At 42.6% G+C, this 22,895-nt stretch overlaps 1 long non-coding RNA gene across 1 annotated transcript; it reads right to left on the reverse strand.

Moving 5' to 3' along the window:
- Nucleotides 1-450: 450 nt before the first annotated feature.
- Nucleotides 451-22,556, reverse strand: LOC121080673. The gene is made up of 2 exons (XR_005825458.1): nt 22,189-22,556; nt 451-3,050 (listed from the first exon to the last, which is right to left on the reverse strand). It is a non-coding gene; the product is annotated as an uncharacterized LOC121080673 (long non-coding RNA).
- Between the last annotated feature and the right edge of the window lie 339 nt (nt 22,557-22,895).

A 22,895-nucleotide genomic window follows, 5' to 3' on the forward strand; every position in this document is an offset into this window, starting at 1 on the left:
TCGTCCTGAAACATCATCGGACGAATTTGAGGAAGGCGGCGGGGAGAAACCTTGTGATAACAATACAGAGAAATCCTTACAGGAGGTAATAGATAAATTAAGAAACCTGGAAAAGCAAGTTAAAATGAACCTGCCTACTACTTCAATACCTGTAATTCCTCCAGTTAGCCCAACTACCCCACCGATGCTGAACTCGAGAAAAGATCCAATTCTACAGTGTTGGTCTGGTGTTATTCGTGATGCTATTTTGGAGGGAGAATGGCAGGGGACCAGCTCGTTAGCTTGTCCAGTACTGATTAATAATCTTGATGCACATAATTGGGACATGATTTATGGAAGGTTAATGATCAGATTTTAGCGATGGGAGTGTTGCAACCTGCTCTTCCACCTTTTATGATGATCCCTCAGATTTGGCAAATTGTTGTGATAGACTTGAAAGACTGTTCTGTCTTTTTCACGATTCCCTTACACCCTGATGACACACAAAGAGACTCACTAACGATGATTTACAACTGTTCTGATCCTGGTTGCATGGCACCGAAGCCAACAGTCCTCAAACTTGTTCACCAGAACAGCGGGCTGCCCTGAAAGTTGTATCCCGCAAGATTCAGACTGGCTGGTGTGGTCACCGAATGGCAAATCATCAGTTATCTTTTTTTGGTTTGTAATGTTGCCACTTCACCTTTTGCCCTTATTTTGCAATGGCAAAAGAAAAAGGGGGAAAATACGGCGATCATTTTAGAGGGGTTGTTTTTGCCATTGCAACCCAGACATTGATGGCTCCTTAATTGGAGTAGGACATGTTATATAGGCTTTATACGCCCCTTCTTTTTCTTATTACCAGACCAAAAGGGAAGCAATTTGGGAGTTAAGGTATATGATGACCTAAATCAACATCAACGATCCATTGATACTTCTATGACAAGTGGAAGTAGCCAATCCTGGGGGAAAAATGAATGGACGCCCCAACGTATTATACAGTATTATGGACCTGCAACTTGGAATCCCAATGAACTCATTAGTGGTGCTCGAGAACCTATCTACAATCTGAATCGTATTATTCGGCTACAGGCTGTTTTGGAAATTATTACTAACCAAACAGCTAAAGCTCTTGACTTACTGGCAGACCAGGCAACTCAAATGCGAAATGCAATTTATCAACACAGGATGGTTCTCGATTACCTGCTAGCTGAAGAAGGAGGTGTTTGTGGTAAATTAAATGTTTCCAATTGTTGTTTGAGAATTGATGACAATGGTGAGGTAGTTAAACAAATCACATCTGAAATATGAAAATTAGCCCATGTTCCCATCCAAACTTGGATAGACTGGAATATTGACTTGTTTTCCTGGCTTCCCAGGAGCCCCTGGGTAAAACAAATCCTATTTTATTTGTTATGTGGATTAGCCACCTTATTGTTTTTGCCATGTGTTGTTCCATGTTTTATAAGATTAATTCAACACGTTATAACTAACATGCAATTTGCTACTATGGTTTCACCCGATGGCATTAAACAAATTCGAGTGGTACGCTGCAATGTACAGTCGACAATACAGATTATATAGTTAACACAATAACAGTTTAATAACAAACAAGAATCTGGGAACAATTGACTATTAACAATTTAGATAACAATGTAGGCTGAGTAACAAAAAAAAATAAAATAGCAGCAAAAACAACCGCCAGGAACGCATAGACGAGGATGTGGTAACGTCTTTTATATTTTTCCACCTCCACCATAAGTTCTTGACGTGTGGCAGTAGAAAAACGCACCCTCCGCCTAAACAAGAACGAAAAAAAAAAAAGGTTTTGATTCCCCTTTATAATGAACCATATAGGTTAGACATTTAGAGAACACTCACCTTATGGGATGTTCAGACGGGGAAATGTGTACTCCAGACCCTTCCTCCCTGGCAGGTGATGTGGCGGTCTGATGGTGAGAAAACATCATACATTGAAAACAAGGACCTGTCGTTTGGCCATAGTGCCATAAATGTTACTATTAACTACTATTAACAGACTTACCGGAGTGGTAAGCTCGGGAAATGGGTCTGGGACTTCATCTGGACACGCAGTAGCCATTTTTTTATCATATGAATGATCCATGTATGCCTTTGAACATGCGCATGCGCAATTTTAAAGCTCCATGGAATATGTTGGAAAAATCTGGAAAGACCGCGCATGCGAAATCCCTATAGTCTAGCCATGATAGTGACGCATGTAAAAAAAGGGAGGGAATGTGTTAAGAAATTATAGTGTTTATAGTTCATTTAAATAATATTGACTTTTATTATTACTTGATTGAAATGTATAGCTATAAGTGTTGGTTTTAGGTTTTGTTTTTGTAGGTTATTATTATATGTATTACCCAACCCTGTGGATTTATTTTTAAAACCGTGTGTTTGACACAAAGTAAATTCAATGAACCATTTGACAACCAGTAAACAACAAATAACAATTTATTAACAAACATGAACTAGAAGCTGAATAACAGAATAACAGTCCAGCAAAGTCTCATGTAACATGAAAACAGGCTTCCTCACTCGTGAGTCCAGCACAGTCCTGAATAATGTCGGGGTGGTAACTCCATCTATTCCCTCCATGATAGTCTGTGCCTGGTCCTTGGTATTCTTCTTCACGAGGTGACGAAGATGAACAGAAACGGATAACAAGTCACATGGTAACCTTGCTGGAGATCAACAGTTTTCTTTTGTTTGTATAGCAGTCTCTCACACTCTGCTTTGATATTCCATGAGTTCCACTACTCGGGGCGGATTGCGAGGAAGAGATCGCACTCTTCTGTACCGGTGTGACCAAAAACACTCACAAAAGCACATACTGATAGTTACTGTAGTCACAATGTGACAAAGGCTGAACAGCAAAACCATACAAAGTGTGTCGTCTCCTGTTCCCATCTTTTCCAAAATGATAAGGATTGTTTGTGGTGAGACAAACAAATTGGTCTGTGACCCTCCTGGTCAAGATTCAGGCTAATGCCCTGACCAAAACTGCACAATGAAAAACGCATGCACAGCCACGATTTGGACCCAGCCTTAAAGGGGCATGAAAATTTACCTTTTTAAAATGCCCACCTCTTGGCTCTTGATTTTTAACCCCCACAAACAAACCTTATATATGCTAAGAAATGTTTTATTTTGTTTTGTTATGTAGTTTTGTTATGATAATGTTTTGAAATTAGCTTATGACATGTTTGAGTTTTGAATTGTTAGCTAAACGTTTGTTAGGAATGTATAGTTGTTAGTCATTTTTAGTTATTGCCTGTTATTGTTAGATTGATAACGGTAAATGGTTTTATGCTTAAATAAGGATTGTTAACCTCATTTGTATAGTTGGCAGAATCTTTTTTCTATCTTTATCTATGCCACCCACGGAGCAGCAATGTTGAGCCACAGGGTGGTGTGAAGGACATTATTAGAACAGTGCTATCTGTCGCAACATTGCTGGCTGACTGCAAACCGACACAGAGGCCCTGTAGAGAACTTGTCTATATCTGGCTTTGGCGGACCACAGACATTTACCCAAACACCGCTGCATCTGCTTGACCACGAAAACCACACATCTCCTGGTTTGTACCCTCATCCCAGCAAGTACGCCCAGACCCCAGAGGATGAAAAATTCTCTGATAAGATGGTATGGGTGCTTGCACCACTGCCAAGTGAGAGGTGAGGCTATGCAAAACAGCTCTTGGAGGAGCAGAGACTTTTGGGTGAACAACTCTCGAACATCTATAAAAGAACCATGACAACCAGCACCGAGTGGAATTCCCCACCTGTAGGACAAGGTTTCAAGGACAAGAGTCCAAGTACTGATAGCCTGATGAATAGAGACTTGTTAGAACTTGTAGGGCACAAGCCCTGGGAACAAAGGAACAAGCTAACTGCAGACCCCTGAGCCGCTACAGTTGAGGAGGCAACCAGACGGACAGAGAAACAAGTAGCCAGATAAGGGAACGGATGGCGCCGATATGTAATCAAGAAAGCCGCGTAGAAAGAAACTCCCTAACTTTGGAATAGAAATTATTGCTATGTCAAGATAAACTAATAAGTTCCTATTGTTCTAACGGTGTGCCTTAAATATCAACCAATCAGTGTTTTTTACGCTTAAGATTTAACCAATCAGTGTGTAATATGTAGAAGGTAGAAACGTATATAATTGTAAGAAAATCACTAATAAATGGACATTTGCTTGCATCAAGCTGCGCCCCGTCTCTTCATTCGCCGCACCCACCTGACGTGAAATCGATCTGGGCTGACGGGACCCCCAGCTCCGTGCGGTGGTAGCTATTGCACCTTTCTTTATTTTTCCTCTCTTTCTCTCCATTTCCTGCCTCTATGCGAGTACCATTAAACTTCTTTTCTTTATGGCATTTGACCTCGTTTGTGTCTTAATCTCACTCTGGGAATCACAAAGAATCTCCCCAGACCCGACCATTCCGGGCCAGGACACATGCACAATATGATAAAAGAGCAGTAGAAGCAAAGCATCAAATCATTACTGCAAAGCATTACAGAGACTAAGAAAAGGATACATCACCAATTACCACCTTAACATCATCCAGGCCCACCCTTCGGCTGGGAAGGTGAGGCTTCTGGCCCAGTCCCGGAGCTTGCCTGCCTTTATACTCCGTGAAAAACAAAAAACATTTGCACACCTAGTGTATGTAAACTTTTACGTTTAGGCTAAGTGCAGGCGTGTACTATCTCATGATTCATAAGGTTCACACACGCCAGGGACATTGGCCAGATGCCTAAGCGTGGTGGAGTTACTGTTGCTGCACACAGTATTACTGTCTGGATGGTCCTGCTCATATCTTGCTTGTTCAGGGGGCTCCAGACTAACAGCACCTGCTCATTAAAGTTGTCCTTGAGCTCCCTGTCCAAGTTAAATGATCCCTAATTAAAGATAAAGACTTTTTCATAAGCAGTAATCAATTTAATAATTTTTCACCACATTCTCCACAGTTGGTATCTTGAGGTCTGGCCGGTTTATCATTGCTTGTGTGCCGGTGCAATTTGGACAAACTTCCTCCACATGGCCTGTGTGCACTGGATGTCACTTGACAAGAGCCTCCTCCAAAGGCTGTAGATTATAACCTCTTTTCCAATTTCTTTGTCAGTTCCCTGGTTCCTAGCAAGGGATCCCAGCTGCTAGACTCCCATGCCCTCTAATTCCTGACTGTTGGCCACAGTATCCCAGCATCAGAGTAACCAGGCAGCAATCCACTAGCCTGGCTGGCAGCTGTAATCTTTCCACAGATCTTGCAGCTCGCTCAAGGTTAGCATTTGGATGGTTTCCACCTCTTGTCTGATTTCCCTCACTACTTCCTCCCGTTCCTTTGCTGAAGGCCTGGTTTCCTCATCAGACCCTTCTTCCTCCTCCGCCTCCTTTTACTCCTGGTATGGACTTGTTGATTTCCACAGCCAGTGTTTGTTTTTGACTGATGAGGCTATTACTGTAGTTGAGATTTGGGTCCCTGTCTCAACCATGGTGTCCTCAGATGTAGAGGCCCTCTTTCCCCTGCTCCTCTGATGGTGCTGGACAGAGGCTCTATAGGCACAGGTCAAGTCCCAAAACAGTGCTAGGAGCTGCTGGGTCTCACTGGAGTTGGCAAGGCACCCTTCCATCAGGTGGTGTGCCATTTCAATGAGATTACATACCTGTTCAGGAGTAAAATCCCAGGCTATCAGAGGTGATAACCTCCTTAGGCACTTGTTCAAATCCTTCAATATACACTGCCATCCAGAGATCATCTTGCAGCATGTTTGTGACATCACCAACAAGTTGCTTACTCTTATGCTAGGATGAAACCAGGTTCCACACACCCAACAACTATGCAGCAATGTTAGATAATAGGATCAAACAGCTTGCATACATAAGGATGTGCAAGAACCTTGGGAACCTGTGCAACAAAATTGTACACATGCATCCTGGAGAAGAAGTAGGTGCAATTCCTCATTCTCCCTGCAAGATAGCCTATCCAGCACAGGAACAGCATCAACGACAGGGCCATATACCAGCCTGATGCCAAATGCATGGCCATTGCTTTTATTAAAATGTTCCCAGGTACAGTGAAATAAAGTGATAAGTAGCACAGCAAACAGCAAGAGCCAAAAGAAGCTACTAACAAGCCCTGGAATTTAATATATGATAAAGAAAGCATACTCCATGATCAGCACAGAAGTCTGCCAATTACAACTACAACAGCTATAGCACCCTCAGATCAAAACTGTCATTATCTCAAGCCCCACTTTGACAAGTACCAAAAAAGGACTGTGGTGGGTCAACCCCAGTCAACAGCCAAACACCCACCCAGCCACCTGCTTGCTCCCCCCTCCTACAAGACAGGGAGAAAATAGAAGGAAGGTGAGATGACTCAGGAATTGAGCTAATTACAGTTTAATAGGGAAAGCAAAAGGTGTGCATGCAAGCAAAGCCAAAAGATTAATTAATTCACTGAGCTTTTATTGCTGAGCTCAACATCATACAGGATGGAATATCCCTTTGGTCAATTTGGATCAGTTGTCTTGGTTATGTCCCCTCCAAACCTCTTGCCCACCCCCAGCCTACTCACTGTGTGGGAGTGGGCAGGGCACGGTGGGAAAGAAAGCCTTGCTGCTGTGCAAACACTGTTTAGCAATAGCCAAAACATTGGTGTGTTATCATCAGCACTGGGTTTGCCCACAAATACAAAGCACAGTACCATATGGTCTGCTATGAAGAAAGTTGACTCTATCCTGTAAGGATATGTGGAAGGAGAGTGTCTGCTCCTTTAAAGGTATTTGGTCAAAGGAGCCATAAACAAGAAAATACAGAGACAAACCTGACCAACAAATGATAAGGGAGGTTGTAGTGATCCTGACTGGGATAGCGTTGCACATTTAGGAGTTAGTGATCCACAATGCAGTTAACCTGAGTAGGCCCAGGCCTGTGCTGCGCTGCACGTATCCCTTGGCCGCAGGATAACCTCAGACAGCTCATTCCAACAGAGGAGCCTGCAGGCAGCTCCCACTTGGTATCGGTGATTACATGGCCTGTGCGGCCTCCCTTTATCTAACGGTGCAGCAAGAAATTCTCATGAGAACATCTTTTAGGAATAGAGTTGGGTTTTTTGTAAGGAAATTAGCTCAAATGACAAAAAAAGAGAATGCTTCTCTCGATGAACAGGATCTGTTCTATGAAGCACTCCGTGGGAAAATCCATCAAGGCTAAATCCAATGCTGCGTGAATGCAGGGTGCCCAGCATCTGAAGGGACATAAGATTTACTTTCTATCTATATTCCTCTTTTTTTCTAGCAGTTATCTTATTAAGCCATTTGTTTTGGGGCCTTTCTTATTGAGAACCCTCCTTCTCTATTTCTCTCTCCCTCCTCCACACCCTCTCCCACACCCACGGTGCAGAACACAAGGAGTGATAAGAACAAACCTGGTCAGTCGCACTACTTGGTAAGGATATATAGAGTGTGAGAACGTTTAATTTTTCAGTTGGAAGGATAAGGAAAGAAAGGGAGACAAACACACAGAGACATAAAACCTGACTAATTAGCATTAACAAAGACAACCAGAAACAAACCTGGTCAGTCACACTGATGGGCTATCAAGAAATGGCAGGCAAACCAGGACTTTGCAACTGGTAATGATGCAAACCTGAGGGTCCAGGATGTTGGAGAAGGACAGTGGAACTATGCCAACTGATGATGGAATGTGCAGGTGAAGGGGGAGCATGGAGGAACAAATTGGGGGTTAGGCAGAAAAGGATGTAAAAGGGGCTGGTCAATATATTTGTTTGCCTGAGTCTGTCCTATCATTTTCTTAAATCTTTTCTTAACTATCTCTCTGCATAATCTCACTCTCTATCCTATATGTATATGTGCTGCAAGGACTAAATACCACTTACTGGAGGACTGCCATGAGTGTATTTGGTGCCAGCTACTGGAGTCAGACGGGGGGTGTAGGTGCCCCTGGCCCGTGGTGTCTTCACTGGGAGCAAGTGAAGGTCCTAGTGTCAGTGGTTGGAGGGGCCATAACACTGGATCTTGGGAGGGTCCTACAGACTGAGCCTGGAGTACCAACTGCTGGAGTCAGATCAGAGGTATAGGTACCCCTGGCTTGTGTCAGCTATTGGAACAAGTGGGGGGGGTCTCAGTGCCAGTGGCTGGAGTGGGTGGGGCTATCAGTCACCAGCCACTGTGATGGGAACAGTGTGTGTCCCAAAGAACAGCTGCTGGGTGTGGGGACCAGCATGATTGAGGCAACTGAGGGGGTTCAGTGCCAGTGGCTGGAGCAGCACTGCAGGTCAAAAACTGTGTGCCTGGTTCCAGCTGCTGGGGGAAAGCTGAATGTTTTCCCCAAACCTGGTGCGTGGGGGTATGTGTGTGTCAGTCACTAGCAAACTTCCATCTGGACTAGACAATGAGTAGGAGGGGGACTTGTGAGTGTGGCACATCCATGGGACAAGCACGTGAGTGCATGCATTTGTGTTTACCAGTGAGCATCAAGCTAGACTATCTGGTGAGTAGGGGACCCATTAAGCAGGTAAGAGGGCTCAGGATCCAGGCAGACAGGGGAGCCCTGCCAGTATTCAAGGGATTCACAAATATGCACAAATATGATTCTAGAGAGTGATGCATGTGGGCATTCAATAGTGACCTTCTATCTCTACCAGCCAAAGAGGAGAAAGGGAACTTACCTGTCTACGTTTGTTTTATGCAAGTCCTATATGTAGGTGCTGTTGAAGGCAACACTTTGCCAGCAGTAGCCTGCATAGCTAGCCATATCAATGTCCTGCATGCACATCTCTGCAGTATGTGCTCAGCTTTACTATTGGTTGAACCTGCAAATGGGAAGCTGACAGCCACATCCCTTCACCTGGGCATAGGTCCTACATCCCCAGGCACAGAAGACTGGGCTCCAATGGCCAAGCAGGAGAGCACCCCAGGCCAGAGCTTCTGGAGATTGCAGCCACTGCTGCTCAACATATCCCAGCCAGACCCAACAAAAAAATACTGGAGTAAAATTTTCACAGGATTTTTACATAACAACTTCAGCTCAGAAACAGCACTCAACCCCAGTAGAGTTCACATGTAAAACAACATTTGCTTTCATTGGCTACTGCTAAGAGTTTAAATACCCAATAATAGTGGTTATTGCAGGCACCTGAGAGGGCAGGAAACTTATTTAAGCACCTCCTTTACATAATTTAGAGTGGGAACTGTAATAAACAGATCTCTTATTTTCTAGACAAATATCTTGATTGGTTGGCTATAGGGGCTGACTGGCAAGCTCACCTATTATAACTGTTCTGCTTTTTATAAAACTTGTATAGTACCGAACTGCAAAATGCACAGAGCTAGCAAGGGACACACCAAAGGACAGCCTAAAAGATAAAACACGCTTATTAGAAAAAACAGCCCTGGTTCTTATGCAAAGGCATATATTATATAACTTGTATAATTAATAAAAAAATGCAAACACTCTGGGAATTAAAGGCCGAAGTTAAGGTTATATGCTTTACCCACCATAATTCTACTCACAATCTCTTCTTTCCTTTTTGTTCCCTGACTCCTGATTTTCTCTCTCTCTTTTTTTTTTTTTTTTTTTTTTTTTTTTCCCCCCACAGAGCTGCTATGGGAGGGGAGAAGGGCTCAGGTTAGGGTAGCCTTGCTGCCTTCAAGTATGTTTTAAAGAGAAATCAGGTGTTGAAAGTTTCAGTGTTAAGACCAGGCCAAGGAGGTCAGGTGTGGTGAGGCTTTCAGAGACCAAAAGGTTTCCATCAGTCAGGCCTGGGTAGGAAACAGGTGTGGTGCTGTGCAGGAAACACCTCAGTCAGCTGGCTTGTCTCTAGTAAATGTGGGTAGTCCCTGAGGAAGAACCTAGGTTGGAATTTTAAATTTAGCCATCAGGCCTGGATTCACTTCATCTGACTTTAGTTATGTACAAATTAGATATCTGGGTTCCCTCTCTAGTAAAGTACATCAATAGGCATCTCCAGAAGACAATTCATCCCAGCTTAAAATAGTGTCTCTGACTTCACTAACTACAGAAAAAGCATGTGTTTAGTTTACTGAATTTAGCTGAAATAACTCTACAGGGTAAAGTCCAACCTCTTTCAAGGCACCTAAGACCTTATTCAGATAAAGCTATCACTTTCTAAGACAGCAGAATAGCATTTATGTGAGAATACCTCTCAGCTGTTAGGGCACTGGTACTCTCAAGATGTGAAAGAAGAAATATCTGCACAGGAAGTGGAAAATTTTAACTTGCCTCTCCTAAGCACTAGCAGAATACTTTACTGCACTCCATAGGAGGGCAACAAAACTGGTGGAAGGGCTGGAAGACATGTCCTACGAGGAGCAGCTGATCACTGGGTTTGTCTAGTTTGGAGAAAAGGAGGCTGAAGGGTGACCTCGTTGCTCTCTGCAGCTTCCTGAGCTCCATTTGGAGAGGGAGGTGCTGATCTCTTCTCCCTGGTATCCAATGAAAGGACTCATAGGAATGGTTCAAAGCTGTGCCAGGGGAGGTTTAGACTGGACATTAGGAAGCATTTTTTTGCTTAGAGGGTGGTCAAACACAGGAACAGACTTCCTAGACAGGTAGTTGGTGCCACAAGCCTGTCAGTGTTTAAGAGGCATTTGGACAATGCCCTTAATAACATGCTTTGGCTTTTGGTCACCCCTGAATTATTCAGGCAGTTGGACTAGATGATTGGTCCCTTCCAACTGAAATAGTCTAGTCTGTTCTACTATGAATAATTCTTACCATCATCTGTGGCAGTCTTGAGGACTAATCTGCTAGAATATTTATAAAAATGTCATGCAGGTAAACTGGTTAAATGACTGATTTGTGAATCTGCAGGCACCATCCTCATGACTTAGAAGATTTTTCTCTCCCCAGCAGCAAAAATATAGATTCCATGGGGGATTTTACTGGATTAATAGCGAGAGAGGTAGAGAACTGAGAGGAACCTCTGGATTTAAGCTGATAAACCTATACTGTGAATCTCAATTCTGGATTTAAACACTTCACACACCAGCTAGGCATTTAAAATGTTTTGTAGATGCAGCCTTCAGCATATACTAAAATAAACTGAAAGCACTTTGTTTTTTTAATGGATTATTTTCCTACTGTTATAGTGTACAAAGAAGTGAAAGTTAAGCTTTAAAACAGTAACACTTATGAAAATAATTCCTATAAATAAAAATTACTGAAATTCCAAATGCTACACATTAAGTTCCTTCTATACATAGTTACCAGCTATGAGGATTACCCCTACAAGAATCCAAACTCTGTAATCCATCTTAATGATCAGTTGATTTACTAATCAGCAGCTTTTCATTTCATTAAAGTGTAATTTACAAACATAGATTAAAAGAACTCTGCAGCGAATGAAGAGACGGGATGCAGCTTGATGCAAGCAAATGTCAATTTATTGTACAGAAGCACGAGTTTATATACACTTTCAGAAGCTGCGCGTTTTAAACAGATTGGTTCTTGAAGCTAAGCATTGCATACTAGGCAATCCCTGATTGGTGGTTAACTACCAGCAATTAACAGCAAGGTGTTACCTTTCCTTGGCGCCATCCTTGGCGCCATCCGTCTCCCACTCCCCTGTGCTCTGTAAACATGCCTCATCATGTTAATTGTTGTCTAGACAAGCTCGAGCACATTCCCCTCAGCTAACTGATTGCCATGCATGGTCCTAGTTTCCAGCCAACTCCTGCATCTCCCCCTTCCTGTTGCACAAAAGAACCTTTGAAACCGAACGAGTAAAAACAAGGTATAAGTAATAGAACAAATAAAAAAAGCAACTAAGACATATTATCAGTGTAAAAATAACCCACTGTCTCTGTTCCGTACAATTTTACAATTTCCCTTTTTTGTTTTTGAACAGCTAGTACCAGGTTTGCCATATTCTGCAGGGCCCTTGCAAACATGACAGCAACCAAGGTAATAGCAAACAAACAATACTGCCAATTGAGTGAATGGATGCCAAAAAGGCTGACATTTTCTCAGATTTTGATAACATCTTGCTGCAATGGGGCGCCTAAAATCCATTCAGCACATACCATCAAAATCCTCACAGCCATGTCCTTGAACCAACAACAAAAAGCAGTGGCAATTTTGACTCACATTCTTAACTGCCTACCAAACAAGGTGATTTAACTCTTTAATGCTTTCCCTGCTGTTACTCCGGATAAGAGAAGAACCGCTGCGACACGTTCCCATCATAGCCTCCTACTACATTAGCATCTACAGAAAGACAATTATCGACATTCAAAGTGTAAACAATATCATCTTCTTTTGGATTAACATTATACATAGGTGGAAGGGCAGACCAAACAAGAACTGGTTCAGTCAAAAAGTTCGAAACATAGCATGCCTTCTCTGAACATACCTCTGGGGTCATTCCCTTCATTCCCTCTTTTTTTTATGCAAAGAGAAACACTTTCACCAAAACAGAGAAGCCCCTATTTACATCTCTGAGCCCAGACACAAACTGCAGCTGTATGCTCCACCAGGCTCAGGGCAGAAATCATTCATGTAGTTACATAGCTATATACCTCTACAAGCATGCAGACACCTATTAAACACTAAATAACCATGTTTATCTTTCCTATTCTCCTTCACAATACCCAGCTGTTCTCTCATCTCTTGTTAGGTCAAATATTCTCCAGTTTCCTCTCCTATCTCTCTTTTCAGACATTCTCTGTCCTCTTTTTTGCTTAATTGCGACGAGGCAAAGCGTGTGTGTAGCTGGGTGACCATGACCTGATTTATGTTACAATCAACTAAACACTGAATACAGGAAAAAAAACCATGGGAGACATAAAGCAAACATCAATAAGGTGGTTAAAGATAATTATAATAAATCCTGTAATACTTTTGAGTCATGTCCCAAAGTTTCCCAGCCGTGAGAAGAGACCAAAGGCATCCCGCCCCTGGCTCTGTTGCAGATCTTTGTTTTAAGGCTTTTGAGTTTTGTATACATTTGTAAATTAATTCACAGTGGTCACTCAGATTCACGTAGCACATCCTATCAAAGTCTTCACACTTGTGTCCCTGTGCTAATAATAAAAATCAATAGCAACTCGGTTCTGTAGCAATATATGATGGACAGAATCAACATCTGTTAATAAGCCAGAAAAAAAAGAACAGTATTTGTAGTATTACTTTGTTTAGCAAGCTAGTAGCCTAATTTACTAAGCAAGTTAAAAGTGTGTACTATTCTTACAGAAGAGATTAGAGAAGAAAAAAATCTGTTATGCTGCATTCCAGAACTCAGCCTGAGAATTACAGTCTGCTGTGAGTTCTGCATTACAATCATTTGACACATGTTGGGGTTGCGATAGTGAAAGTTGCCCATTTACAATTTTCATTGGCATTATCACAGCTAGTTGTTTTAAAAGCAACCCTTGAGCTTCCTGATGTTCAGCTTGTTGCAAAATATTCTGAAGCCAATCAATCAAGTTAGTATTAAAGTTAGTGACTCTCTAGGACCCTGCAACACTGTGGCAAGACTCCCGCATCCGGACTGCCTTAATAGCCATCTCATTCATTTGCAAACAGTTGTCCCTGGGATACCTTGCCTGAGTCACAGAATCGGCACAGTTAATTTTCTCCAGCCAACTGCTCATAGTTAACAGCAATTCCCCGATTAAGGTTTTCAGTCAAGGCCACTACACATAGCTCACAAAAATCAAATAACCACATCATATACTGTATCAGTTAGTACCATACAAAGCAATAACTTCCAATCATGCACTGTGAGCGTATAAGGCTCTGCCATCACTTCAAGAAGGGACATAGCAAATGTATTATGAATCCTCCCTTCCCGCACTGCTTTGCTTAACCCTTTAACAGCCTCGTATTGCACAGGCTGCCACTCTCAAGGTTGATTTGTCTGACAAAATACTGAACATGCCATAGCGACTCCCAAAACCCATCACTGAAGTGTTTCCCACTTGCATTCCTGCCACCAATCCCTCAGACCCCCTTTCACCCTCCCCAAAAATACAATCAATGCATCAGGAGAGACAAGGGGGTGGGGGAAAGGTCTAGCTCCTTTTCCAGATCTATAGGACCTGGATCAAAAGGTTTATCAGTGTCAATAAAATCATTGTCCGAGTTGTCCTGTTCCCGTGCTTGGTCCTGTGTTGTGAGGGTCACTGCAATCAGTGACAGAAGCTTTGGGGGCAGAGGAGGTGTGGACAGAATCGCCATCACTGACTGTGTCTTGAGAAGAGTCGCGCTGTCGGTGGAATTTACAGCTTCCTCTGGTTTAGCACCGTTAGTAGAATTAGTCCACACTTGGCAAAGAGTTGTCAGAATTTGCCACCAAGATGCTAAATGCATTCCCGACACGGAGTTCCCCTCCGCAGCAGCATCATACAATTGGCTGCTGTATGTACACACTTTCATTCTTTCAAAGTCTCTAAAGTTTCTTGGTGCTCACCTGTCTCGATGAATACAGGTGTTATCCTCGGGGTTTAGGTTGTCCGCCTGGTCCAGACAGCAAGACGATCGTTCAGCCAAGCCGTCTCCCCCAGAACGCAGCCCTCTTCCATGAGCTGTCATTTGTATCGACCAGTTCCGTCCTTATTCTTCCAAGGCTTCGGAACACCACCATAGGGGCCACCATTTGAGGAGATTGAGGCACGGACTCCCTGTTCTGACTAGAAGACCCTTCATGAGTCCATATACGTCTCTTTCTAGGGACGAAGCGTGATTCCTCATTACGGATTTCCCACAGCTCACCTCTCAACTCCGGAGGGATTTCTGGCCGGCTCCTGCTTCCTTTCAGCAGATCATTCAAAGTTCTGTGGGATTCGCTGCATGTTGCTCAGACAGGCGATTCGAGAGCCCTTCACGTCAGATCCTTAAACGCATCACATCGGGGTCACCAATTTGCGGCGAATGAAGAGACGGGACGCAGCTTGATGCAAGCAAATGTCAATTTATTGTACAGAAGCACGGGTTTTTATACACACTTTCAGAAGCTGCATGTTTTAAACAGATTGCTTCTTGAAGCTAAGCACTGCATACTAGGCAATCCCTGATTGGTGGTTAACTACCATCAATTAACAACAAGGTGTTACCTTTCCTTGGCGCCATCCTTGGCGCCATCCGTCTCCCACTCCCCTGTGCTCTGTAAACACGTCTCATCATGTTAATTGTTGTCTAGACAAGCTCGAGCACATTCCCCTCAGCTAACTGATTGCCCGCATGGTCCTATTTTCCAGCCAACTCCTGCAATAAGCTACCAATATCTCTTTTTCAGTTGGAGTATAGCAGGCCTCAGATCCTTTATATCCTCGACTCCAAAAGCCCAAAGGTCGTCCTCGAGTTTCCCCTGGTGTTTTCTGCCAGAGGTTCCTGGTAAGGCCATTCTCCCTGGCTGTGGTGTAGAGCACATTCTTTCTATCTTGCCCAGTCCGAACTGGCCCAATGGCTACTGCTTGAACTATCGCCTGTTTAATTTGCTCAAAGGCTTGTCATTGCTCAGGACCCCATTTAAAATCATTCTTCTTTTGGGTCACGTAATAAAGTGGGCTTACAATCAGACTGTAGTTTGGAATGCGCATTCTCCAAAACCCGATGACACCTAAGAAAGCCTGAGTTTCTTTCCTATGAGATGGTGGAGACAGTGCTGTTATTTTGTTGATCATATCTATTGGGATCTGACAATGTCCATCTTGCCATTTTATTCCCAAAAACTGGATCTCCTGTGCAGGTCCCTTGACTTTACTCTGTTTTATGGCAAAACCGGCTTTCAGAAGGATTCGGACTATTTTCTTCCATTTCTTGAAAAATTCTTCTGCTGTATTGCTTCATACGATGATGTCATCAATGTATTACAGGTGTTCTGGAGCTTCACCATGTTACAGCGCAGCCTGGATCAGTCCGTGGCAGATGGTAGGGCTGTGTTTCTACCCCTTGGGCGGTCGATTCCAGGTGTATTGGATGACCCTCCAAGTGAAGGCAAACTGTGGCCTGCACTCTGCAGGCAAAGGGATTGAGAAAAACGCATTTGCAATATCAATAGTGGCATACCACTTGGCTGCCTTTGATTCCAGTTCATATTGAAGTTCCAGCATGTCTGGTACGGCAGCACTCAACGGCGGCGTGACTTCATTCAGGCCACGATAGTCCACTGTTAGTCTCCATTCTCCATTAGACTTTCACAATGACCATATGGGGCTATTAAAGGGTGAATGAGTTCTGCTGATCACTCCTTGGATCTCTAGTTGGTGAATCAGCTCCTGGATGGGAATCAGGGAGTCTCGGTTGGTATGGTATTGCTGCCGGTGCACAGTGGTAATAGCAATAGGCACCTGCTGTTCCTCCACTTTCAGTAACCCCACCACAGAAGGGTCTTATGAAAGACCAGGCAAAGTAGACAGCTGCTTAATTTCCTCTGTTTCCAGGGCAGCTATACCAAAAGCCCAACGATACCCTTTTGGATCCTTGAAATACCCTCTCCTGAGATAGTCTATGCCAAGGATACATGGAGCTTCTGGCCCAGTCACAATGGGATGTTTTTGCCACTCATTCCCAGTCAAGCTTATTTCAGCTTCCAATACAGTTAGCTGTTGCAATCCCCCTGTCACTCCCGAAATACTGATTGGTTCTGCCCCTCCATAGCTTGATGACATTAAAGTACACTGTGCACCTGTATCTACTAGAGCTTTATATTCCTGTGGGTCCCATGTGCCAGGCCATCGAATCCACACAGTCCAATAAACCTGATTATCCCTGGCCTCCACCTGGCTGGAGGCAGGATCCCTCTAATCCTGGTCTAGGGACTCCCCACCAGGACAGCAAGTGGTGTGAAGCAGATGTAGTGTAGAGTATTTCTGCTCACGTATGTCTTTCCAGAATGGGTTAGATTTCCTTTTCACAGGACCAAGAGCAATGTCAATCCTATCACTCTGTCTGGGAAAACTGCCCTCTGGAGAGTGGAGCAGCAACCTTCCTGGAAGACTCTTTATTTGTGATTATTTTTCCTTGTAGTTCACGCATCCGTGCCTCCAGGACTGAGGTAGGTTTTCCATCCCTCCTCCTCATGTCTTCTCAGTGGTCCCACAGGAAAAACCATGGAGTACCCCATGAAGGTAAACCAGACTATACAAAAGAAGATCGCAAACTGATTTCTGACCTAGAGGGATCATATAATGAGGAAGGGTGGGCTATAATCTCACATGGGAGAATAGTGATTCCTTCCTACATGGTATGGTCAGTAGTCCGGGAAGAGCATAGAAAAAGGCACTGGGGGGCAGAAGCTCTCTATAAGGATCTCACTAAAAACATAATAGCACAAAATTTGTATACTACTATTAGACAAATAACCCAACAATGTGACCTTTGTCTCCAGACTAATCCCAAGATTACCAAGGGGCCAAAGTTGGGAAAAATTGGGAGAGGAAATGTTCCAGGGCAACATTGGCAGATCGATTTCTCGGAACTTCCTAGAAAAGGGGATTATCGATATTTATTGGTACTAACAGATACCTTTTCAGGTTGGCCAGAAGCCTTCCCGTGCAGAACTGCTAAAGCCCGGGAAGTGACCAAAATACTACTCCAAGAGATAATACCTAGGTTTGGAGTCCCAGCGGTAATATCCTCAGATAGAGGACCACATTTTGTGTCCAGAATAGTACAACAGATCAGCCACCATCTAGGAATAGGTTGGCAATTACATACCCCATACCGACCACAATCGAGTGGCCAGGTGGAAAAGATGAATCATCTAATCAAACAACAGATTGTCAAGTTAGGTCAAGAAACAAATCTAACTTGGCCCCAGTCTTTGCCATTAGCTCTTACACAAATTCGAACTAGACCAAGAGCAAAAGAGGGGCTTAGCCCATTTGAAATTTTGTATGGAAGACCCTATGGGGTACAAAAGGGGACGTCTTCACAGATTGGTGAAGAAACAATGACTTCCTATATGGTGGCACTAAACAAACAATAAGAATTGAAAAGCATGTGATGGGAACACGTAGTAGGGGTCTGGATGGACCTGTTCACGATATACAACCAGGGGACTATGTATACGTTAAGTGTTTTACAGATAAAACCCTGGAACCACAGTGGACCGGACCTTTTCAAGTCCTACTCACCACCTACACTGCAATCAAGGTTGAGGGACAGAATTCTTGGATTCACCATACCCGGACTAAGAAAGCCCCTGCAACTTCGTGGAAAGTAACCCCAGATAAAAAAGAACTGAAACTCAAATTTACTCGGGCAAATGGGAACAATGTGGGTGGCAAGTGAACTGAGCGGTTGTGGATCCACCATATGGGAAGGGCACCACAACAAACAATATAGAACAAAAGAGTCTGGGACTGAGCCAGTGGCCAGTCTTGCCCAACTTGTTATCAGTAAGCCCCAACTCAAACAAAGATATTTTGATCAAAACAGATTTTATATGTATATATGAGGAACGTTTAGATTCTTAAAATGATCAATAGTGGGTTTAAACCATTTGTGGTTTTTTGTACCCTCTCTCTTGCCTACAACCAAAAGCCTGATAACTGGCCTTGGAATCATGCCCAGAAAAAAACACACTGGAATAATGGGAAAGGTGGACTCAAAGACGAAACTAGCTATGGTGTTTTTTTCTGAAAATGAGGTGTACCAAAGGCATCAATGGGACCGGGAGGATGTACACAAAGTCGACCGATTATAGGGAAAATTAGGAGATAGGATAAAAGTAGGGTGTCAAACATATAATGAAAAGGATAACACCAAGATTTCGGGAGACACCCTGATTAATGTCAGAAAGGTAGATAAGGAATTTACCCTTCTAAATACAGCCATGTGCTTTAATTCACGGGAATGTTGGCACAAGTTTACCTTAACCGAGCCCATCTTTATAACGCTTGATCTTAAATTAACTAAACCAAATCAAAAAATTTATACAATTGGACCATATGTAATCAGAAATACAGGTCAGCAACAAATGTTGTTTAACCCAGAATGGTCTCTTAAAAGAATAGAGTTACAAATACAAGTCAATGTTTCTGATGTTAAGCCATCCTGTTCCCCCTTCTTACGGACCTCTTATGAGGGATGGACAACTTGGTTAAGAAAAAGGGGAAATATTTATCGAAACAGAATAGTGAGAGATGTAACTGGAATGTTGGGAACAGGACTCGGAGTATTAAATTCCATAGACTCAGAGGTGATAATGAATAAACTAGCCGCCACCATGGCCGATCTATCAAAACTACAAAACCCACTAAAATCTTCATTATTAGCATTAGGGGCACACCAATGGTTGATATCGAAGGTACTCCCCAGGTGGGAACAAATAAACATGGAAGATCATCAACTTATCACTAAGGCGTTAGGTGGTTTACAGGACGACGTCGCCCTGGCTCTAAGTTGTATCCAAGCCCAAATGTGGATGCAATCAATAGCTGCATCCATAATAAGAGAAGGAGAGGAAGGCATATTTCCTACGGAAATTTGAAAGATGGTGTGGGACAATGCTACGGAGGTAGAAAGAAAACTCCAGTCATGGTGGAATATGGTGAACTTTACCTACGACCCCAACACACACACAATCACAGCTTTTGTATTAACCATACATAATGCAGAAATAATTACCATACACCCCATTGTAGCCCTTGGAATTAACCATAATGGGGTGCTCCTATATCCTTTTGAACATAGAACATGGGCCAGAAAGATAGGCGACAAGTGGCAAACAGTAGATTTAGAATCTTGTATTATGTGAGAACAGCAGGGTTTCCTCTGTGAAAGCAATACTATAATGGCTCAGGATACTTGTTTAGATACAGATCAGAAAATATGTCATTTCGAGGCCTGACCAAATGCAAACTTGAAAACAGTAATTATATATGCAGGGAAGGGATGTGCGTGTTTGAGAACTAAGTGTAACACAATAACCGTAGATGGGGAGGTAAAGGAGACTGCACAATATTCAAATTACTGTATTTGTAATTTTACTACTATCACAGGATGCGATTTTAGTTACTCAGCCCCAGTAGTGTCTCATCAATTCTTAAAATCCAACTTTACCCTATCACAGATGATAATTCCTACCCCCATAGGACTAAATATAAGTAGTATAAAAGAACTATTAAAACATGCAGATTTACAACGTATACTGGAAGAAACCAAAGAAAAGGGACACAAAACTCTTCTTATGGTCCATCACGATGTAGAGGGGATCAAGAAAGTTTTAAAAAAGGTAGAACAGGATGGAAACCATAATTGGTGGGATACTCTTTTTGGCTGGTCACCTTCTGCAACAGGAATTCTTAACACTATGGTACACCCCATTGTGATCTTATTGATCAGTTTAGGAATTTCCTTAATACTAACCATTATGTTATATTTGTGGGTTTGGAGAATGTTTAGAAGGGTAACACTTATGTATGATGCTTTATATCATTCGGGAAGACTGCTTAAGTAAAAGAATTTACTTAGTTTGATAGAAAAGGGGGGATTGATATGGAGAAATAGTGTGAAATGGGAACAATGGACACCGACTGTGATTGTATATGTCTGCTCAGGAATGTGGGTATGGTGACTAGTCATGGGTGCGGTGTCTGGTCACATAGGCACACAGCTTTGAGGAGACAACTACAGTTTTGAGGAGACGCCTGCCCTTCTTCCTCTAACAAAGGGGCTATTTAAAAAAGAATGAGAAAAGGATGAGAGATATTCCAAGGCTATCTAGAGGGAGGGAGTGCTAAGTCTCCTTGCTGGAGAAGATGGGATGGTCACAAGGACATGAATCACCTACAAACCTGCAAGACCACCACATTCCAGGCAAAGGACTGATAAGCTAATTAACATACAAAGCGGGGTTTAGGTAACGAATATGTATAGGCGTTAATTGAATATTCGTTTGTTTTATTGTATAAATGTGGGATGGTTCGTCACTTCGGGTATGCACGCTTGTGGAGGAGCGATCCCCCGTGCATCTGCGCGCAATAAACATACCTACTTTATAACTTTCGAGTTATAGAGTCTAATTCCGCACGTCAAGATGTTTAAAAAACACTCACCTTATGGGATGTTCAGACGGGGAAATGCGCACTCCAGACCCTTCCTCCCTGGCAGGTGACGTGGCGGTCTGATGGTGAGAAAACATTACATTGAAAGCAAGGACCTGTCATTTGGCCATAGTGCCATAAATGTTACTATTAAGAAACTTACCAGAGTGGTAAGCTCGGGAAATGGGTCCAGGACTTCATCTGAACACTCAGCAGCCATCTTTTATCGTGTATGCCTTTGAACATGCGCATGTGCAATTTTAAACCCCACAGAATGTATTGGAAAAATCTGGAAAGACCGCGCATGCAAAATCCCTATAGTCTAGCCATGATAGTGATGAATATATATACATATAAAAAATAAAAATGAATGTTTAAAGAAACTATGGTATTTATAGTTCATTCATTACTTAACTGGAATGTATAGTTATAAGTGTTCTTAGGTTTTGTTTTTGTAGGTTATTATTATATGTATTACCAAACCTAGTGGATTTATTTTGAAAACCATGTGTTTGATGCAAAGTTACTTCAATGAACCATTTGACAATCAGTAAACAACAAATAACAATTAATTAACAAACATGAACTAGAAGTTGAATAACAGAATAACAGTCCAGCAAAGTCTCATGTGATGTGGAAAACAAGCTTCTTCACTCGTGAGTCCAGCACAGTCCTGAATAAATGTTGGGGTGGTAACTCCATCTGTTCCCTCCATGATAGTCCGTGCCTGGTCCTTGGTATTCTTCTTCACAAGGTAACGAAGATGAACAGAAACGGATAACAAGTCACATGGTAACCTTGCTGGAGATCAACAGTTTTCTTTTGTTTATATAAGTCTCTCGCACTGTGCTTTGATATTCCATGGGTTCCACTACTCGGGGCGGATTGCGAGGAAGAGATCGCACTCTTCTGTACCGGCGTGACCAAAAACACTCACAAAAGCACATACTGATAGTTACTGTAGTCACAATGAGACAAAGGCTGAACAGCAAAACCGTACAAAGTGTGTCATCTCCTGCTCCCATCTTTTCCAAAATGATAAGGATTGTTTGTGGCGAGACAAACAAATTGGTCTGTGACCCTCCTGGTCAAGATTCAGGCTAATGCCCTGACCAAAACTGCACAATGAAAATGCCTAACCTTAAAGGGGCATGAAAATTTACCCTTTTAAACGCCCACCTCTTGGCTCTTGATTTTTAACCCCCACAAACAAACCTTATATATGCTAAGAAATGTTTTATTTTGTTTTGTTATGTAATCCTGTTATGATAATGTTTTGAAATTAACTTATGACATGTTTGAGTTTTGAATTGTTAGCTAACGTTTGTTAGGGATTTATAGTTATTGTTAGTCATTTTTAGTTATTGCCTGATATTGTTTATTGATAATGGTAAATGGGTTTAATGCTTAGATAAAGATTGTTAACCTCCTTTGTATAGTTGGCAGAATCTTTTCTCTATCTCTATCTATGCCACCCACGGAGCAGCAATGTTGAGCCATGGGGTGGTGTGAAGGACGTTATTGGGACTGTGCTACTGTCTCAACATTGTTGGCTGACCACAAAACAACACAGAGATGGAGATACACGAATCACCCAGAATAGGAGATCTCCGGGGAATACCCAACTTAACACCCCCTACTTCCGGACATTTATGTTAGGTTGTTTGCCGGAGATTGGTCCTGATTTTCATTTAAGAGACTGTATGAAATGTCACAATGATTTGATACGTACGAGGGGACCAGAGGATCATGTGGAAATTTGTAAATTATTTTGTGGATGGGTGCGGCGAATGAAGAGACGGGACGCAGCTTGATGCAAGCAAATGTCAGTTTATTGTACAGAAACA

This window comes from Falco naumanni, chromosome W (genome assembly GCF_017639655.2).
Source record: "Falco naumanni isolate bFalNau1 chromosome W, bFalNau1.pat, whole genome shotgun sequence".
NCBI lineage: Eukaryota > Metazoa > Chordata > Aves > Falconiformes > Falconidae > Falco > Falco naumanni.